Raw genomic sequence first — 19,339 nt, forward strand, 5'->3', positions numbered from 1 at the left:
TCAGTGTATCAGGTAGGAGGAAGGTCTATGGGTTCTCTTGTACATAGAAGCATAGTGAACATAGTGATTGACAAAAGATAAAAACAAAATGACAAATCCAGCCTCCCCAACAAGGTGTTTGGAGTTGTAACTGCCATTCCATGTGGATTTCCTCCTTGTCTTTTGCTTAGAGTTGCAACCAGCGCTCTGTGCAGGTTATCCCTTGCAGAAGTTACTAAAGGTTACCCCAATGCTTCATTTCTATCTTCTTGCCAGTAAAGATCTTCTGTATTTATCACATGCTTTTTTTAATTCCTTCACTGCTTTTGTTCTCATCACTTTCTCTGGGAGGGCTCTGTTAAAACATATTTCCTGATGTTTTCCTGAGTCTCAACCCCAGACCTTCATAATCTGACTCCTAGTTCCACAGCTTTCTTTCCATCGGAAAAGGTTTGTTCCTTGCACATTTTTAATACCTTTCAGATATTTAAAAGGGGAGATTAGGAGAGGTTGAGCAGAGATCATTGGAGAGTGGGAAAGAGGCTAGAGGACGAGAGGGAGATGGGCTGGGGGGACCTATGTCTGTGTGTGAGAGAGAGGGGAACAAGAGTAGGGGGGCAATGTTCATGTGTGTGAGACAGGAGTGATTCATGCCACATGTGTGTGTGTATGTTCTATTAGGTGGGATGTTAGAGAAGGGATGCAAGGAGGAGCAGGACCATAGCATAAAAGGGACACCTCCTTCCTCCGCTCCTCATCCACTGCAATTCAAATTCTCCTTCCTTTGATCCTGAAACTTCCCTTCCCACCTCTCCCTTCTTCCAGATCCTGCAACCCACTCCCCAACCCTTCTGACCTCTCCTCCCCTTCCTCAAACCAAGAGATTCGCTCTCTTCTCTTCCCCATCCCAGATTTCTAATCTTCTCCTTCTCCCATCCTCTCCATCCCTAGTTCTCTTTCCTACTCCCGTGCCTCTCCTTTTTGCCTCACCCCATTCCTGATCCTCCTCCCTTCCTTTCCCCATCCCTAAGGTCTCTTCCCAGTACTAATACTTGAGATCACGTTTATTCACCCAATAAAAATATAATTGTACATACTATTAATTATAGTGTAAAACAATTTTTATAATGAAAAATACAAAATGGAAATATTTGCTAATTTGCTTCATAGATTTTTTTAATCTTTTGCCACAAAGGAAGGAGAATTTGAATTGCACAGGATGTACTCCTGAGCTGCCACAGGAAGCTAGGGTGGACTGTGCCTTAGACCTCCTGCTTCCTGTTGTCCAACCTCAAGGAGTGGAAGAAGGGAAGGAGGGTGACAGAGGGCAACGCATCAACAGTACCTAGGGGTGCCAAAATCCTAAACCCTTCATTGCTACCGCCTTGTCGCACTGTTTCACTGCCTTTAGATCATCAAACACTCTCACCTCAAGTTGTCCCCTCGTGGTCTGTGCACATTAAATTCTTACCCCAATACGTACAGCTCTTTTGGAGTTCTGCATCCCAAATGCACCTTTTGGCATTGAATCTCATCATCATTTATTTATGGTATGCGTTTCCAGCTAGATAGTTCAAAGTGTGTTTACATATACAGTGGTATGCACTACAGTGTAATATCTGAGTGCTACAAATGCAAGGATTTGTGAACGCTTTGTAGAGATTAAGCATAGCACAGGGTAACAGCTTTATGGGAATACAATATATTACAGAGTTTAATATAAAACAGAAGTTAGGTGAAATCGGGTGCAGCTAATATATCATTACTGTGTTGGGCATAGGACAGCCTGTCACTTTAGACCAATTATACTATGACTTGTACAAACATCAGCCCAGTCTGTTGCAGTCAGCAAGATATTATTAGCTAGGTATGTGCAATTGTTTTTTGACGATTAGGAAATTTGTACGATATTTCCTAAATTGTCATGGATCGGAAAACCGATAAAACGATTGCATTTTCCCCGAATTTTTGTCAAAAAATTGTTTTTCGGCTTAGTGCGCGCTAACAAAAAAACCGTTAGTTTTTGTTACTTTTTGTTATTTTTGTTTCTGCGTGCTAATGGGAGTTAGGGCGCACTAAGCCAAAAAATTATTTTTTGACAAAAAAAAAAGCCGATCCACAGGAAAACAAGATTTTCCCGCGGCCACACAAACCCAAAAGCGAAAACGATCGGGCACCCGATGCACATCTCTATTAGATGGCCTGCTCAGAAGTCAGAACAAACTTCTTAATAATTGACATCATCTTAGCTTTCAGAGAAACACAGCAAGTGTTCGTATAGTGGACATTTTCACATATAAAGTAAAGCACACAAAGAGAACAAAATATATAATACATTTCTCCTGCTTATCAAGCCATAAAAATGCAACCATGCACCCTGTTAAAATAAATCTGCTTTCTGAGCTCTCAAAGCTACTTTCCTGTCTACTAGAAGTGAATACAAGCCATTCAGGCAAGTTGGAGAAAAACTCAATTTTTAATGGTTTTTTTTGTCTGCTAAGAACACAGAGAAGCTAATCAACACATCTTATCTGCTCAGAAGTCGGAACAAACTTAAAGACTTTTGACTTAGGAAGCTTGAGAATGAGAGAAAGAGGAGGGAAGCATGGGTTAGGAGGGGAACAACAAATTATACAAGCTCAAAATGACTTAAAACTTTGAAATAACAGGGTGCATCCATTATTACAACTTTGATATTATGAAAGAGAACTCTACAACAATGAGTAAGGACTTTTGGTTGTTTCTGAAACTGACCACACAATAGGTTAACTCCTTTCAGGTTGCACACTGGAAGAATCCAGCACGGCTCACAAGGGCTCTCAAAGAAAAGGCACTATAGTTAGAAATAAAGACGATTTCCAGCAGGAGATAGTCAATAGAAGAAATATTTCTCATATTATTATTATGTCTGCCATATAAAGTGGTTCTGATAGAAAGTAGGATGGTCCAGTGTGGGCTTCCTGCTCAGCAGAGAGACAGAGGGTATAGGGCAATGTTCAGTGGGGTTTGAGCTATTGGTTTGCTCCAAAAGCTACCTCAAATAGCCTCACTAATTTCCTGAAAGAAAAGAGATCCCGAGTAAGTCTGATGTGAAGTGACAGATAATTTCATAGGATAAGGACTGATCCTGCAAAAGTTCTCTGGTATTGATGAGGCGCTTTCTTCTGGGGAAGGCACTGGTAGGCAGGCTTGTATTGCTGAGTGAAGAGCATGGGTGGGCATATATGGGTTTAATGATTTATTTAGGTAGATAGGTGCCAGTTCATTGAGGGTTTTATAGGCTAAGGTCAGGAGTTTGAATTTGGTGCGGTACAGTGTTGGGAGCCAATGTAAGGATTTTAGAAAAGGCGTTATGTGTCTATAGGTCTCCATAGGCAGCTGAGGAGAGGCTATGATGTTAACGAGTCATCTGGATTATAGGCTGAGGGTCAGTAGCTTTAACTACAAGGAAATTGCCTCCTTGGTACCCATTACTGAACGAATAATTGTGATGCCCAAGTAAAAGCATCTTTCTGGCTGTGCCCTAGGAAAAAGCGAAAAAAAAAAAAAGATTGTTCGTAAGCCGGCTTCAGAATTGTGTTCCAAGTCTACAGAGTGTGTCTGTTTTTCACCCAGCAACATGAACAATCTGCAGCATCATCTCTTCTCCTTGTTATACCAACATGGATCAGTGAACTGGCATTATTGCTTCCAGAGCTCGGCACAGTGCAGGCATCCCACCCACCAATGCAAATAGGAAGCCAGATTTCTGGTAAGCAGTTTTTCCTTAAGTATGTTTTGTAAGGGGCATTCAGTTAGGAATGCAGGCTCGGCCTTCCCTTTAGTAAATGGCCTGAGAGTTTGTAGCTCAGCTAATTCTGCTTAAAATTGGTTTAAATAATTCAGGTGATAGTTAAAGGAAATTCATCAAGATCCTCCTTTTTCATTCTCTCGTGTTCCTGAGGAGAAATGAATGTTTACAGTCAGGAAAGCTCTCCCTGCTTATCCTATTTCCATCTTTATGAATCAAGCTAAATTGGGACGCTGCTGTGCAAACCCTTAGCAGAACTTGAAGTAGCCACAATGATCCATGTGAAACAGAACTGTAAAAAACCAGCAACTGAAGAGTGGACATAGGGAAGGACAATTTTCAAAGCAGGGTGTGGCCACGATAAAAGTTGCAGTTCTTTAATTACAAAACAAACAAATATATGAAGACCAAAAGAAAGAAGAGAATAACTTAATGATAAGACTAAAATGGAAGGAACAGTCTTAAGTAATAGGACTTTTCTTGAGGAACTAGGCCAGTGGTTGCCAAACCTGTCTTTAGGGACCCCCAGCCAGTCAGAATGTCAAGATATCCTTTCAGGTGTGACTGGCACCATGTATTTATTTACTTAATTATATTTAGCAGTACTTATATTCTGCAACCTCCACATTATTTCCGGTGCAGATTACATAAAATGTTCATAATAATAAAAACAAACAATAGAAATATAAAACATCATTCAATGTATATACAATAAAAAAAATGCAGTGGTAAAACAGAATGCTTTAACTTGCTTGCTAAATGCTTTTAAATCAGTGAATCATCGTTTTCAGCAGGCAGCGTATTCCACAGAACTGGAGCCGCATAAGAAAAAGCCCTTGCTTGTGTGGTTTGCCACTTACAGGACTGCAATGATGGAATACTTAACAGCTCCGAGTCTTGTGACTTTACTGTCCCCAAAGGATGATATCTCTTCAATTTATTTTCCAACTCACAGGGGTCATCTCTATGCAATAATTTTAAAATAAGTACTAATATTTTGTATTGTATTCTAAATGTAACCGATTGCCATTTTCAGTTACTAATAAGCCCTGGGTGAATCCTGTTTCAAATTAGAGCAGTGCAGGTCTGTAAGGAGGAGACCATTCAAATGCCTTGAAGGATCTAGAATGGCTATTTCCCAGAGAGATTTTTTAAGCAGCTTCCTAGAGGGAGTCTAGAAGAATCCCCTTATGGTTTGCTGACAGGAAGTAGAGAGGAATTTTTCTTAAATTTTTTTTCAGGCTCAGTAAGAGGAACCAAGCAAACCCTGCCTGAGGAAAATGAACAGGGTCAGGAGGGGTTTTCTTATCCAGTCTACTCTCTGGCTGGTTAGGATTTTAATTTTGGGTATATTTTCTGGGTTTAAGATTTTAAATGGTAGGAGCTTTGTGAGAGCCAGGAGGAAGGAGGGGTCAGTGACCTGCTGCAAGGAGGAACTCTGGTGTTAAATTCAGTTGAAGGGAAAAATTTTGATTTCAAGATCCAGGAGGAAGTTTAGACTGCTCTTTCTTCCTGTTTGAAGCAAAGAGAGCTGCTTGAATCAAGGAAAACCCTCCCATCAGGGATCCAGAGAGAAGAACTAAAGAGACTGTGTAAGAGCCAAAGACATTCAGAAAGCCATCTGTGAGTAAAGGGAACTTTGGGATCACTGAAGACCCCCATCTGGTGTTTTCATACCCTGGGGAAGAGAGAGAGGACTTTCAACACCTTGTGTCAAGACTATTTTACCGATTTTTCATGTCACCTAAAAAGGGGTACTTTCTTTACCCAAGGCCTTCACTATTGCATACTCTAAAGGGTGGAGATACCAGGGTCCCTGTGATAAAAATCTTGCACAGATTGAGAGAAGGAACTATAATCAAGTCAACCCAGGGCTGATATGTCCATTAAGTGAACTAGGTGGTTGCCTAGACTGCCAACCCTTAGGAGGCACTAAAAATTGCCAGTACAAGCTCCTGTCAGGTGGCCGAAAACCCAAGGAAGAAAGGCCCAGCAGGGCTGCAGCTGACAAGCAGAGGAGAAAGGCCCAGGTAATGAGGCCGTGGGTAGAACTCATCCCGCCCATGATCGACAAAGTAGAAAAGAAAGGGCCGTGAACTGCGGACTGAGCCCATTCTGCACGTGGCTGAAAAAGAAGAGGAGAGGCCCAGGAATGCTATTGGAAGAGCCCAACTCACCCACGGCTGAAGAGGCAGGGGAGTGAAGCCTGAGAGAACTGTGGGGGGAGCCATCTAGACCGCAGCTGAAGAGGCAGGGGAGAGAGGCCCGGGAAAGCAATGGGTGACGCCTATCCTGGCTGTGGCTGAAGAGCAGAGGAGAGAGACATGGAAGAAGCCCCAGGCAAAGCCCATCCTGCCCATGGCTAAAGAAGGAGAGAAGAGCCCCGAGAGGGGGTGGGGGGGAACCATCCTGGCCGAAGATGTAGAGAAAACTTGCAAACATCAGAGAAGATGCTGGCATGAGTATGCTTCCTCTGCAACATCAGCTTGCTGTCGCAAAACCCACAGTGGCAAAAAAGAGGTATCTGGAGGATATTCAAGATAAAAAAACCCCCAAGAGACATTAAATCCTTTCATAAGTAATCTGGACTTCATCACAAGAACTAATGATGGACACTGGACGTCCAAAATCATTATCATTACCTCAATGAAGAAATGGTAATTTTGAAACGCTGTGCCAGTGTCGGGGAAGCTCCACAGTACTTGTATCCAGTGCGATCATATCCAGGATTTGTTTCCCCTCAAGATAAGTGATTTTATATATTTCACATAGTCCAAAAAGTTCGGAAACATTTTTGTATTCCTCCTGCTACTTAGAAAACTTTTATTTGCAATATTTTAAAAAATACTACCAAGGTCTAATATACACCAATAAGACCAAAGGATTACACTCTGCCATAAATCAGACTTTAAGCACAATAAGCTATGCATGCAAGCTATGGTGAAATTCTGATGGTCTCTAACCAATTCAAAATCATTTATTAGTAATAGATCAGTGGTACTTGGACCTGGTGAGTGATTATGGCATATTGGATATTTATTCTTCACTTATCATTTGCCTCTCTTGATTACTAATTAAAATCCAGAACTGACATATGATCCAAAAATGCTTTGTACAATTTGGATTTGCATTATCTATATGTATGTTAAAATCTCCAACAATCATCAACCTGTCATGATGCAGATTTAAAATGACTAACTGCTCTACAAGCCATGTAAGTATTGTGCGCCCTGGCCGCGTGGGTGCCGTGACCGGGCCTGCTCACCTGGCATTACCATCCACTAGCGCAGGCTTGCCCGTTGCCGCTAACCCCCGCCGTCCCTGTCGCTCACTGTGGCCTCCCTCAACGTCTCCGTCCCTTCAGGCCTCACAGCGGAGTTCCCGTCAGGGCTCTGCATCCTTGGCCGGCTCAGGCTCGCCCCTAGGCACGCGCGTGGCCGACCTCACTATACTTAAAGGGCCCAGCGCGGGAAACCTCTGGGAGGCGCGCCCCGATGACGTAATCAGACTTCCATATATAAGGCAGGGCTCAAACCCCTGATCCCTGCCTTGGCAATTGGGTCGACACCATTGGTGTAGTGAGTTTGCCTTTGTGTTCCAGTGTCTCCTGTTTCAGCATCTCCTGTTCCACTATTTCCTGCTCCCGTGTCCTTCTCAGGTAGTACCTATCCAGACTGACTTCTTGGAACTGACCTCTGCCTGCCATAAGAACATAAGAAATTGCCATGCTGGGTCAGACCAAGGGTCCATCAAGCCCAGCATCCTGTTTCCAACAGAGGCCAAAACCAGGCCACAAGAACCTGGCAATTACCCAAACACTAAGAAGATCCCATGCTACTGATGCAATTAATAGCAGTGGCTATTCCCTAAGTAAAATTGATTAATAGCCATTAATGGACTTCTCCAAGAACTTATCCAAACCTTTTTTGAACCCAGCTACACTAACTGCACTAACCACATCCTCTGGCAACAAATTCCAGAGCTTTATTGTGCGTTGAGTGAAAAAGAATTTTCTCCGATTAGTCTTAAATGTGCTGCTTGCTAACTTCATGGAATGCCCCCTAGTCCTTCTATTATTCGAAAGTGAAAATAACCGAGTCACATCTACTCGTTCAAGACCTCTCATGATCTTAAAGACCTCTATCATATCCCCCCTCAGCCGTCTCTTCTCCAATCTGAACAGCCGTAATCTCTTCAGCCTATCCTCATAGGGAAGCTGTTCCATGCCCTTTATCATTTTGGTTGCCCTTCTCTGTACCTTCTCCATCACAACTATATCTTTTTTGAGATGCAGCGACCAGAATTGTACACAGTATTCAAGGCGTGGTCTCACCATGGAGCGATACAGAGGCATTATGACATTTTCCATTCTCTTAACCATTCCCTTCCTAATAATTCCTAACATTCTATTTGCTTTTTTGACTGCTGCAGCACACTGGGCTGACGATTTTAAAGTATTATCCACTATGATGCCTAGATCTTTTTCCTGGGTGGTAGCTCCTAATATGGAACCTAACATCGTGTAACTACAGCAACGGTTATTTTTCCCTATATGCAACACTTGTCCACATTAAATTTCATCTGCCATTTGGATGCCCAATCTTCAAGTCTTGCAAGGTCCTCCTGCAATGTATCACAGTCTGCTTGTGATTTAACTACTCTAAATAATTTTGTATCATCTGCCTGACCATTCTTCTGCCTGCCGCCTGGAACCGACCCTCGCTTGCCACGACTACGGATGGACTGACTCTGGTATTGACCCCCGCTTTGGCTGACCTCTCTTGGACTGATATTCTGGCTTTGACCCTTGTGCTTCACTCGGACACTCTCTTCCGGCCCCCGGTGACCATCGGGACTACACACTTGGATAACAACCACGGCTTCCACGTGGCTGGACCTGCAGGCGCTGCCTGTCTCATCCAGAGGACCTCTCTGAACTGTTGCCTTCCCGAGGTCTCCGGAGCTTCCAGTTCTGGTCTAGTTCACTCACTCTGCATCAGCCGCGCACCCTTGTGTGTGGTGGGCATGTGAGAAATGGTATTGCACCTTCTTAGAAAATTATATAGTGAACACAAAAGTTTGGTGAAACAATTATTATTTATTGTTACGAACTTGCAAGCCGGGTGACCACAAAACAGTGGGCACGCTTTACATTGATCAGCTCACAGATTATATACCCTTATTCTAATCCCTGCGGTCAGCATTTTAGCTCTATCCTGTTTCTTGCCACGCGTGACAGGCTGCTCTAATTTGCTGTTTCTGCACAAACATTTAAGCAAGCAAGGGGGGTACACAGAGGGGTTGCTTCTTCAGCATTTTACACTTTATTCCCCAATATTCGCAAGACTAAGAGAAGATTTCTTAATTTGACATTTTGACCTCTAACGGCTGCTGCAGAATAAGGGAAGTGCGTCACAGGCTGGGCAGTTTTTTTTGGTTCTATGCCTCTTGTTACAGAGAGGCCTGTATTTCTTTGCTCTTGGGGTCCAACAAGCCTAGACAATGGTTTCAAGCATCACAAAAGAGTTTATGCAGGTATTCAATACCAAGCCAAGGAAAAAGGGGAGGGGGTGGGGGGGGGGCTAATCTTGTGCCTTCCACTAGTGTACATCTACACACAGCAAAAGTCACCTAGCAGCGTACTTGTATATTTTATTATTTTTACTCATTATTATAGACTAATTTAAGAGATCTGCAGCATAAAGTACAATTCTTGTATGGTTTTTCCCATTAATCATATAAAAGGACAAGATCCAGATCACGCATCGTATACCTTATATTATGAAAACATGCTACCGATAAATGTTTTGGCACTTTGTTAGGAAGATTTTAACCAAATATAAATTTACGTGCCTCTCTGGAAACCGTTGTGATGGTGCATTACTAAACGACGGTACAGAAAAGATTTTAAATAAATAAATAGTGCTTCTGCCAGGAAGAGATATGCGCCCCTTCCTCTTTAGCTCTTGCTGTCTGCTCTTAACAGATGTATTCTGTGGTTTACTAAAGGAAAAAGGGAAGGGGAGGGAATGGCTCAATCTGTCAGTGTTTTACACTGTGTTTAGCAGCATGTATAAAATCATTAGGATTATATTTTAATCTCCTGCCATATTATTGAAATAGCAACACCTGGAGTCATTTCTCACAGGCACACCTCTCCGATACCTCTCCGGGAGACCACCGGAGGCCCAACTAAGTCCAGGTAGTCCAGGTACCCAAGGGCTCAACCTGCGGAAACCCCGGACTGTTATTGGTGAAGCTCCAGCCAGCCTCTGTCTCCTTGTGTGCTCCGCCTCCTGGTGGCAGGCGCTCTCTGGGTCCGACCAGAGGGCCGTACCAATCCTGCACCGAGCCAAGGGTCCACCTCCAGTGCAACAGTAAGGAGGGAAATTGTCACTCCAGGTGGGGAGTACACAGGGATGTTAACTTTCAAACCGGGGCGCAGGCGTACATTTGCATATGTGCATTGGCCCATGCCCAGGAATGCAGCCATTTTATAACATACACGCACATATGCTTGCATGTTATATAATAGTCTGATCCTGTGCACATGTACGCTAAATTTTAAATGGGTGCACGCATAAGCATGCAAATCCCATTTCTACCGCGCAAGTCAGGGGAATTTAAAAGTGGCATGCGCAAATGCTATTGCAGTTAAATTAGTTTGTCCCCTGTTTGCCCAGTTAAGGCATAGGTCCTCCAAAGCCCCTTGTTTAATAGTCTTCACTCCCCCAGTTAGCCCTAACCCTTAAAACCCCGCAGATCTGCCTATTTTTCCTTATTTTATAATCACATCTCCTCCATAGCAGAAATAAAATTACATGGCAGGGACCCTTAGCGCACACTGGGGTCAGTATTTATACATCCATCTCTAGACCAGAATGTTTCCCCCTCCCATAAACAACTGAGATTTCGTGAGACACGATTTCACTATGTAATAAAAACACTAACAATGTACAAAGGATTGCAAGATCCATTACCCTACCTTATTACATATATTCACTTCTTCACTATAAACTTAACTATGATAGATAAAAACTCTGCCACACTGTCCACAGGTGCCAAGAAGGGGCCCCACTTTGTGGGCCCCTTAGGTGATGGCCCATCAGTTGGAGGTCCATCCGAGGGCCTTCATTTTTAAAGCAGATAGTTGCCTTCCTCTTATGATGTCACATATCACCCGAGATGTTCCAGCTTCAGCAGCAGGTCAGAATCTTTGCTGTAAGTTAAATTTCTCAATTAAAGTGCATCTGTGCAGAGCAAAATAGCAGTGTTTTTTACTCAGTTGTTCAACATAGCACTGGCTGCACCTGAGAGATGTGCCAAAGTGACGTCACTTTGGTGCTACTCAGGAGGGCCAGCACTAACATTATTAGAGAGAACAAGCCAGGGCAGGGATTAATGGGCATTGCTCCTGGCCTATCCAATGTAGCCTTCAACACAGGACCCTACAGAAGGGGTAAGTAGGGGCCAGGGAGGTCCCCAGCACTGGTGACTATTGGTCAGGAGTGGGGCTAAGCCCAACTGGGTAGGCCCAGGCCCCAAGTAATTTTGACAATGGGAGGAGGGTTGGAGAGGCCTGGGGAAACCCTAGCTGGGTCCGACCCATGCCCTAAGGCTTGTGTTGGGGCAGGAGAGGGGTTGGAGGCCTCTTCTTCCTGAAAATGAAAATACCAAAAACTTTTGGAGTATTTTCGTGAGAAGCCATTTTTGGTTCATTCTATTCCAAACAACTGAAAATGGCTTCATTGTCTCATTTTACACATTCATATAAAAACGAATGCGCATCCCTAAAGATTGAAAAGTAAACAGAAAGAAAATTGTTTAAACTTTCAATAGGAATTTAGGCATGGTGATTAATTTGGGTGTTGAAATGTATTTCTATTTATATGATTGCATTGATATTTATTGTATTGTTATTGTATTTTTATGCACTTGTATTTATTGATATTGTTCTAAGTTGCTGTGGATCCTTCAGGAGGAAGGCAACATGTAACTTGAAAATAAACCATTATTAAGGTGGACATGAGAAATCCACTGCTTTTCTCTTGGATAAGCAGCTTGGAATCTATCAGCCTTTTGGGAGCCTGTCAAACACTTGTGACCTGGATTGGCCACTGTTACAAACAGGGATTGATGGACCTTTGGTGTGACCCAGTGTGGCAAATCTTGTTCTTAACGGCAAATGTGCAAGCACATTTTTCAGCACGTACAAATCCAGCTGATCTGCTGACATAAGGTACCCCCGCACTTTATGTTTGAATAGTGGCCAGTTATGTGGTTAAAGTTACATGTAAAGCTACCCGAACCGCAAAAAGGATAGTCACCTTTGCTCAATCCTCCTCGGAGGACACTGGACACTGAATTTATGTTGCACGTTCTTTTGTTTGATTTGATTGTTTGCGTGCAGCAGTGCTCCTTTTTTTGTTTTTTTAAAGTTACATGTGTACATTTATATGGTATGGAATGATAACATAAAGCTTGTTAGTTAGTGGCATACCTACTACCTATCTACATTTTTTAGTCTTAAATGCAGACCCATAGGCAACATAAACAACTGCCTAGAGTGCCAAATTTTGAAAGCACCAACTATTCAGGCCAAGGAGGAGCTTACTCCTGTTTCGTTTAGGGAAGTGTGCTGGTACAGTTTCAAAGAGGCAGCACTATGGCACTCTGCCAAAATATTCAATCCAGCCCTGCTTAAATGTACATATGTAGTTTCTAACCATATCTCCACTCCCTTTCTCCCCAGAATATCTCCTTTTTAATGTGATTAAAAGTACATTTCTTGTGAAAGCATGGAACTGAAAATCTACGAACATGGATTGAACCAATCTGTGTTACTATCTCATCTACGTGCGTAGATCCCAAGTAAGGCGATAACTTTGAAACAGCCGCACGGGCGCACATGTGCACACGTTTGCTGGCTCGCACCCAGGGACACGGCTATTTTATAACCTACACGCTTACATGCGCGCTTGCTATAAAAAAGGCTGCATGCATGCACATATGCACACAATTTTATATGGACACGCATGTACACGCAAATGTCGCCTCTACCGTGTAAATGAGGGACGCCATAGGTAGTTTTCCCAGCTTGATCCCAGTTCGCCCAATTAAGGGCTAGGACTTCCAAACCCTTCTAGTTTATTAGCCTCCCTTTCCCCCTGTTAGTCCCAACCCTTAAAACCCCAGTGACTAGCCTAGATATTTTTGTTTTATTACTCAGATGCCATCTATAGCGGTAGTAAAGTTCCACGGTAGATGACCCCTGCGTGCACTTGTGCACGTAAATACTTACATATAGATTTCAGGTTAAAATCCTGGAATGTCCATGTCACGCCCAGGCCTCGCCCAGGCCATGCCCACACCCACTCCTTTTTTGGAACTTTTTAATTGTGCACGTAGCAAGAGATATGTGCGTATGCAGGCACCTTTTATAATCTGCTCGGCGTGCGCCGGCCCGACGTGCACGTATCTCTCTGTTTTGGCAGACACTGGACTTTTAAAATTCACCTTTTAGCCTCTGAATCTTTAGTTAAAAAACAAGTATTTTCATTCATTCATGTTGTTCTTGTAATACATTTGTTTTGAAAGAAGTTTGAAATATTGGGCTTTCATCTGCATTAATGGACACGTTCCCAGCTCATGTGTTGTCCTTTTTTTATTCTTGGTAGTGGTAGATGGTGGGCTTGCAACTTGATTTACAGGCAAACCAAATCCTGAAAGTGCAGAACTCCCCAAAGGAATGGAGTATTTTATGAATAAATAGTAGACTGGATTGCTTTCCAAGTGCATCTCTTAACACTTCTACACTGAAGAAAAGGTCAATGCTCACTAATGAAAAAAGGAATAAGATGGTGCATCAAATCCAAAAGCTGTACCTGAATAAGGATAATGAAGGTTCTGAAAGCACTGACAATAACAACTTTTGTATATCATTGCAAAATAAAACTCAAATACAAATTTAAATATTTGTGTCTTCAGATGATTTATGCTGAAAGGGTATATAGTTTATATATATACCCGTAAGGGACTGTAAGCCGTTTGATGTCCGTATTTATTAGGCCGGTGAGCAGCAAAGTTATCTAGATAAAATTATTGTGATAACTTTAGCCATGTCGCTGAATGTACTTGTCTGAAGGTATCCAGGTAAAACCAACCAGCTAGATGCTGAATATAGCCAGTTAAGTAAAAAAAGAAATGTAGCAAGACATATCCCCACTTCTAACACCCCTGTCCTGGCCCAATCCTCCATCACAGCTCACATTTTAAAACATTTCAGGGCCTTCATGGCCTAATTGCCCATGCTGTATAAAAAAATAGTCATTTACTGATATTTCTGTGTCCCGTTACTTTATTTGGTTCTTATTAGAGGAGAAGTGGTCTTAGTGATTGAGGCGGGAGAGCAAGAATTAGAAGGAATCTGGGAATCGCGAGGGTTTCAGAAGTGGGAAATGGGATCTCAAAGGAGGGAAAATAAGAACAGATCTCAGGCAGGAGGGGTAGAATGGAGGAGAATAGAAGCACAGAGGGAGAAGAGGATGAGGTAATCAGGGGAAAATATGGAACGGGAATGAGAGGAATGGAGGGAATAAATGTTGTGTCCGTCGGTGCCCGATGCCCTCTTTCCGCCCTCCTTACCTCTTTGGCGCCTCCCTCTCTGTCCGCGGGAAGATTGGCTGCCGCGGCGTCCATTTGCCGAGGACCCTCCGGCTTTCCTGGACCGGCTCGATGCTGCAACCGCCATGTTTCCTGGAGGCCTAGGGGTGTGCACGCGGCGTGGCCCCGATTGAAGTACCAGCATTGGCGCGAACCTCGGGGGCGTCCCCCGAAGATGACATCACCCACGACGGATATTTTAAGGTCTCAGAATTTGCTAACACAGGGAGTTAGCAAGGGTTTCGCTACCTAAGCGACTCTGCTTCCTTGGACTTACCAGAGGTACCCGCTCCTCGGGGGCCTCGATTTCTCCTTGTTTTTTCAGGTGACAGTTTGGAACCGGTACTCGCTCCTCAAGGGCCCTGATTCCAGGCTTGCTTTGTATACTCCTCTGCCTGGAAGTCTTCGTTACCAACTATATCAGCTACAGCAGTGAGTTACCATCATTCTCTCTGAGCTTTCCCTGGAACCAGGTACTCGCTCCTCAAGGGCCTATACTTTCCAGCTCATGGGCTTCATTGGGACATTGTGTGAGTGTTACCATCTGCATACCCTGCCTACTCACTATATCTCAGTCTCTCTTCAGCTCAGCCTCCAGGGATCGCTGTGCCAGTATGTGAGGGACTACAGCCCAGCTGAGTTTACCAGCTCACTACTACCATCTCTGGTGGTTCAGTATACTGTCAATAAAAGAACAAGTGTGTGTTTGTCTCCTAACTTTGAGCCTGACTGGTGGTCCCTCTCGGGATCATCCCCTAGGGGTGTGGTCATCTACCACTGGTCCAAGGATCCACCCTCAACTCTCATATATAACTACAGATCTTGAACAGATTGCTCCTCCCATCAGGCATCAGATCAATAACAGATTGCTAACTCTCAAGCAGACTGTTAACTCCGAACATAACAAGAAACAAGAATTATATTTCACATTTATTTGGGGGAGGGGAGGATCAGGGATGGGAAGGTGGGAAGAAAGGGAGGCTTGGGATGGGGTGAAAGAAGGAGGGAAGATCAGGATGCGGGAAGAGAATGAAAGAATGAGGGATGGGGTGGAGGAGGAGGATAGAAGCTCATGATGGGGAAGAGAAGAAGGGATGGGGAGGAGAAGGATAGAGAAAAGATAGGGAATGTGAGAGAAGCAGGATGGAGGAAAGATGGGGATGAAGGAGGAGAAGGATAGAGGAAAGTTGGGGGATGGAGGGAGAAGAACATGAGGGGAGAAAGGTCCTGAGATATGATTGTCCTCCTGGTTCTGTCTTAGGAGTTACCACCCAGGAAAGAGATCTAGGTGTCATAGGGGATAATACATTGAAATTGTCGGCTCAGTGTGCTGTGGTGATCAAAAAAGCAAACAGAATGTTAGGAATTATAAAGAATGGAATGGCAAATAAAATGATGGATGTCATAATGCCTCTTTATCGTTCCATGATGAGATATCTTGAATACTGTGTGCAATTCTGGTCACCGCATCTCAAAAAAGGTATAGTTGCACTGGAGAAAGTGCAGAGAAGGGTGACCAAAATGATATGGGGCATGGAATGGCTGCCCTATGAGGAAAGGCTAAAGAGGTTAGGGCTGTTCAGTTTGGAGAAGAGATGACTGAGGGGGGATATGATCGATGTCTACAAAATCATGAAAGGACTTGAACACGTTAATGTAAATCAGTTATTTACTCTCTCAGATAATAGAAGGCCCAGGGGGCACTCCATGAAGTTTGCAAATAGCTCATTTAAAACAAATCGAAGAAAATTCTTTTTCACTCAACACATAGTTAACCTCTGGAATCCATTGCCAGAGGATGTGGTTGCAGCAGTTTGCGTAACTGTGTTCAAAAAAGGTTTGGATAAGTTCCAAGAGGAAAAATCCATAAACTGCTATTAATTAATAAGCAGTAGTAGCTTGAAATTTATTTAATGTTTGGGTTCTTGCCAGGTACTTGTGACTTGGATTGGCCACTGTTGGAAACAGGGATTGATGGACCCTTGATCTGACCCAGTATGGCATTTCTTATGTTCCTCTCATAAGTCGTTCAATGCAGACCCCACACTATTTTGGTTGCCTTTCTCTGGACTGTTTACATCCTATCCTAATCCAATTTGAATTTTCTTCAGTTCTGGAGTCCATACTCAAAAAGCATAGGGAGTCCAGAGAAAGGCAACCAAAATGGTGTGTGGTCTGCATCGAAAGACTTATGAGAAAAAAACTAGGATGTAATCATGTATGCCCTGGAGGAAAGAGATATGATACAGACTTTTAAATACTTGAAAGGAATTAATGATGCACAAAAATCAAAACTTTTCCAATGAAATGGAAGTTGTAAAACTATGGGTTATGATATGAAATGCCAAGGAACAATATCAGGAAAAATGTCTTCATGGAAAGGGGATGGATGCATGGAATACCCTCCCGGAAGAGATGGCAAAGACAAGAATGACAATGGAATTCAAAGGAGCTTTGGACAAACTCAGAGGGCTCCTAGTGGCTAGGGAATGGAAATGAAGAAATGGGGTAACCTCTATTATATCTAAAGTTAACATTTCTGCATGGGAGTAACTGCATGAAGAGAAATTACTACCATAAACAACTTGATGGGCATCCTGGATGGTCCATTTTGGTCTTTATCTACCATCATTATCACCAGCCAAAGGCTGGCATTAATTTCTGTCGGCACCAGGGAAGTGTACAGAAAAGCAGAAAAAAATACTTTTCTGTACACCCTCCGACTTAATATCATAGCGATATTAAGTCGGAGGCCTCAAAATTAAAAAAAAATCAAAAATTTAAAAAAAAAAATTTAAATCGGCTGGCGGCCCGTGGGTCGGAAGACGGATGCTCAATTATGCCAGCGTCTGTTTTCCGAACCCATAGCTGTCAGTGGGTCTGAGAACAGACGCCGGCAAAATTGAGCGTCAGCTGTCAAACCCGCTGATAGCTGCCGCTCCTGTCAAAAAGGAGGCGCTAGGGACACGCTAGTGTCCCTAGCGCCTCTTATTACCGCGGGCCCTCATTAGCATATTCTTCCCCCCTGAATCACGCGCACAGGAGAGTGACCTGTGCGCGTGCCACAACTTTTACTGTCAGAACTACAACTTCATGCATGCAATGGGGCAAAACCAGGACTGGATTAGCTTGATTGGTTTACCTGGGGTGAGCTGGCAACCCTACTGTAGTGTAACTCCCTCCGCTCATCCTGCCAGCTCTGGTCATGCTGTGAGGAGGAGGAAGAGAGTGTCAGGTTGTCGGTCCATGTCCTCCTCTGCTGGCTGGGCCCAACTGCTGCTTTCAGCCACGGGGCTGTACAGTGTCCTGCAGTTAAAAGCAAAAGTCGGGTTCAAGCAGCAGAGGAGGAGGGCTCAGCCTGATGTACTGCTGCTCTGCTCCTTCTACTGCATGATGAATGCGCACAGGGTAAGGGTGGACCAGGAAGGGGGAAGGGGGCACTGGCAGCAGCAGCAGCAGCAGCAGGTAAAAGTTCCACTACGGGACAGCAAGCCATAAAGGCTAATTTTAAAAGGAATTAGATGTGTAAATGTAACATAATACCATAGAAATTAAAAAAAAACCATTTACATGCGTAAAGTGCACTTACACGTGAATATCCTATGGAAAATTGAATTGTAGCAATTTTCAAAAGACCACTTACACGGGTAAAGTGCATGTACACATGTAAAACCCCATTTTAAGTGTGTAAATGCTTTTTAGCTTTCACTACATAACTTAACAAGACTGGTCCTGGCTCCCTGGTCTCCCACAGCGATTTTATGGGGACCTGCAAATTCCGCAGGAAGGGGAAGATTTTCTAGCCCTACCCACAATTGCAGAATCACGTGAGACAAGGGGCCCTGCATATAAGCAACTAAACTTACCAAATGAAAAAATGTAAAATAACATAAAAATAAAGCAAGTGGCTAGACTAACTGAGCTGTATGCAATAGCAAGAATACATATTCCTACTGTGTAACAGACTACAAGATTATTTGTAGCTCATTTAGAAAATAGGATAAAGTAAACATGAAAGAGTTAATATTGAAACCATTATGAAATCACAAACAGCATGCAAATTTTGCTGGTGTTTGTTCAGCTCTTCCCATGGGGATTCCAATCAATATGCATGAATTAATAATCCACTGATCTGCAGCCTTGCCAACACATGAAAAGATCTTTTTTACTGACAGTTTTCCAGCTATTTACTGAACACCTACATTTTTTTATAGACATATATTTTACCATTGCTATTTGGTATACGGCTTGACTTACTATGCCAAGCCTCACTCCTTCATGCACCGAGACATAGACACCCAGCTCCTGAGTACTGCAATTTGCAGACCCTGAGCCCATGCACCAGAGACACGGGCCCCATCACTTACGATGCTTTTACTAATATGAAATCATTTTTTATGGACCTGTTATTTTCTTATTAATTTTTTAAAAACTGACCATCAAAAAATTTACTGATAGTTGGCAAGCCTGAGTATAATGCCAATTCCTTTCCGCTTCAGATACTAACATTTCGGAGGACAATCTTTAAAGTCATTTACGGGGACAAATAGTGAATTAAATGCGCAAACTGACAGTTCAAAAATTTCTGTCCCTCAATAAAGCTAAAAGGATGCCCGTCAGTCCTCAATCCGTGTACTTTTACCAGGATTTAGGGGGATCATTCCTAGTGGGGCTGTTTTGGGTGGCATCAGCTTACTTTCAAGTCCATACATGTTACTTTCCTTGTAAAATCGACCTGTACCAAAAGCAAGTGCAAATACACGAGAACACTTTGTACTCGTGGCAAGCTTTACGTCTAAACTTTCTCTTTGAAACCTGGTGAAAAATGTGCACATAAGAAAGTACCCATGGACTTTGCCCCAAAGGGGATGGTCTGAAAATCGCCTCTTGAAAGACAAGAAGAGAGAA

Source organism: Rhinatrema bivittatum, chromosome 4 (assembly GCF_901001135.1).
Source record: "Rhinatrema bivittatum chromosome 4, aRhiBiv1.1, whole genome shotgun sequence".
Taxonomy (NCBI): Eukaryota; Metazoa; Chordata; class Amphibia; order Gymnophiona; family Rhinatrematidae; genus Rhinatrema; species Rhinatrema bivittatum.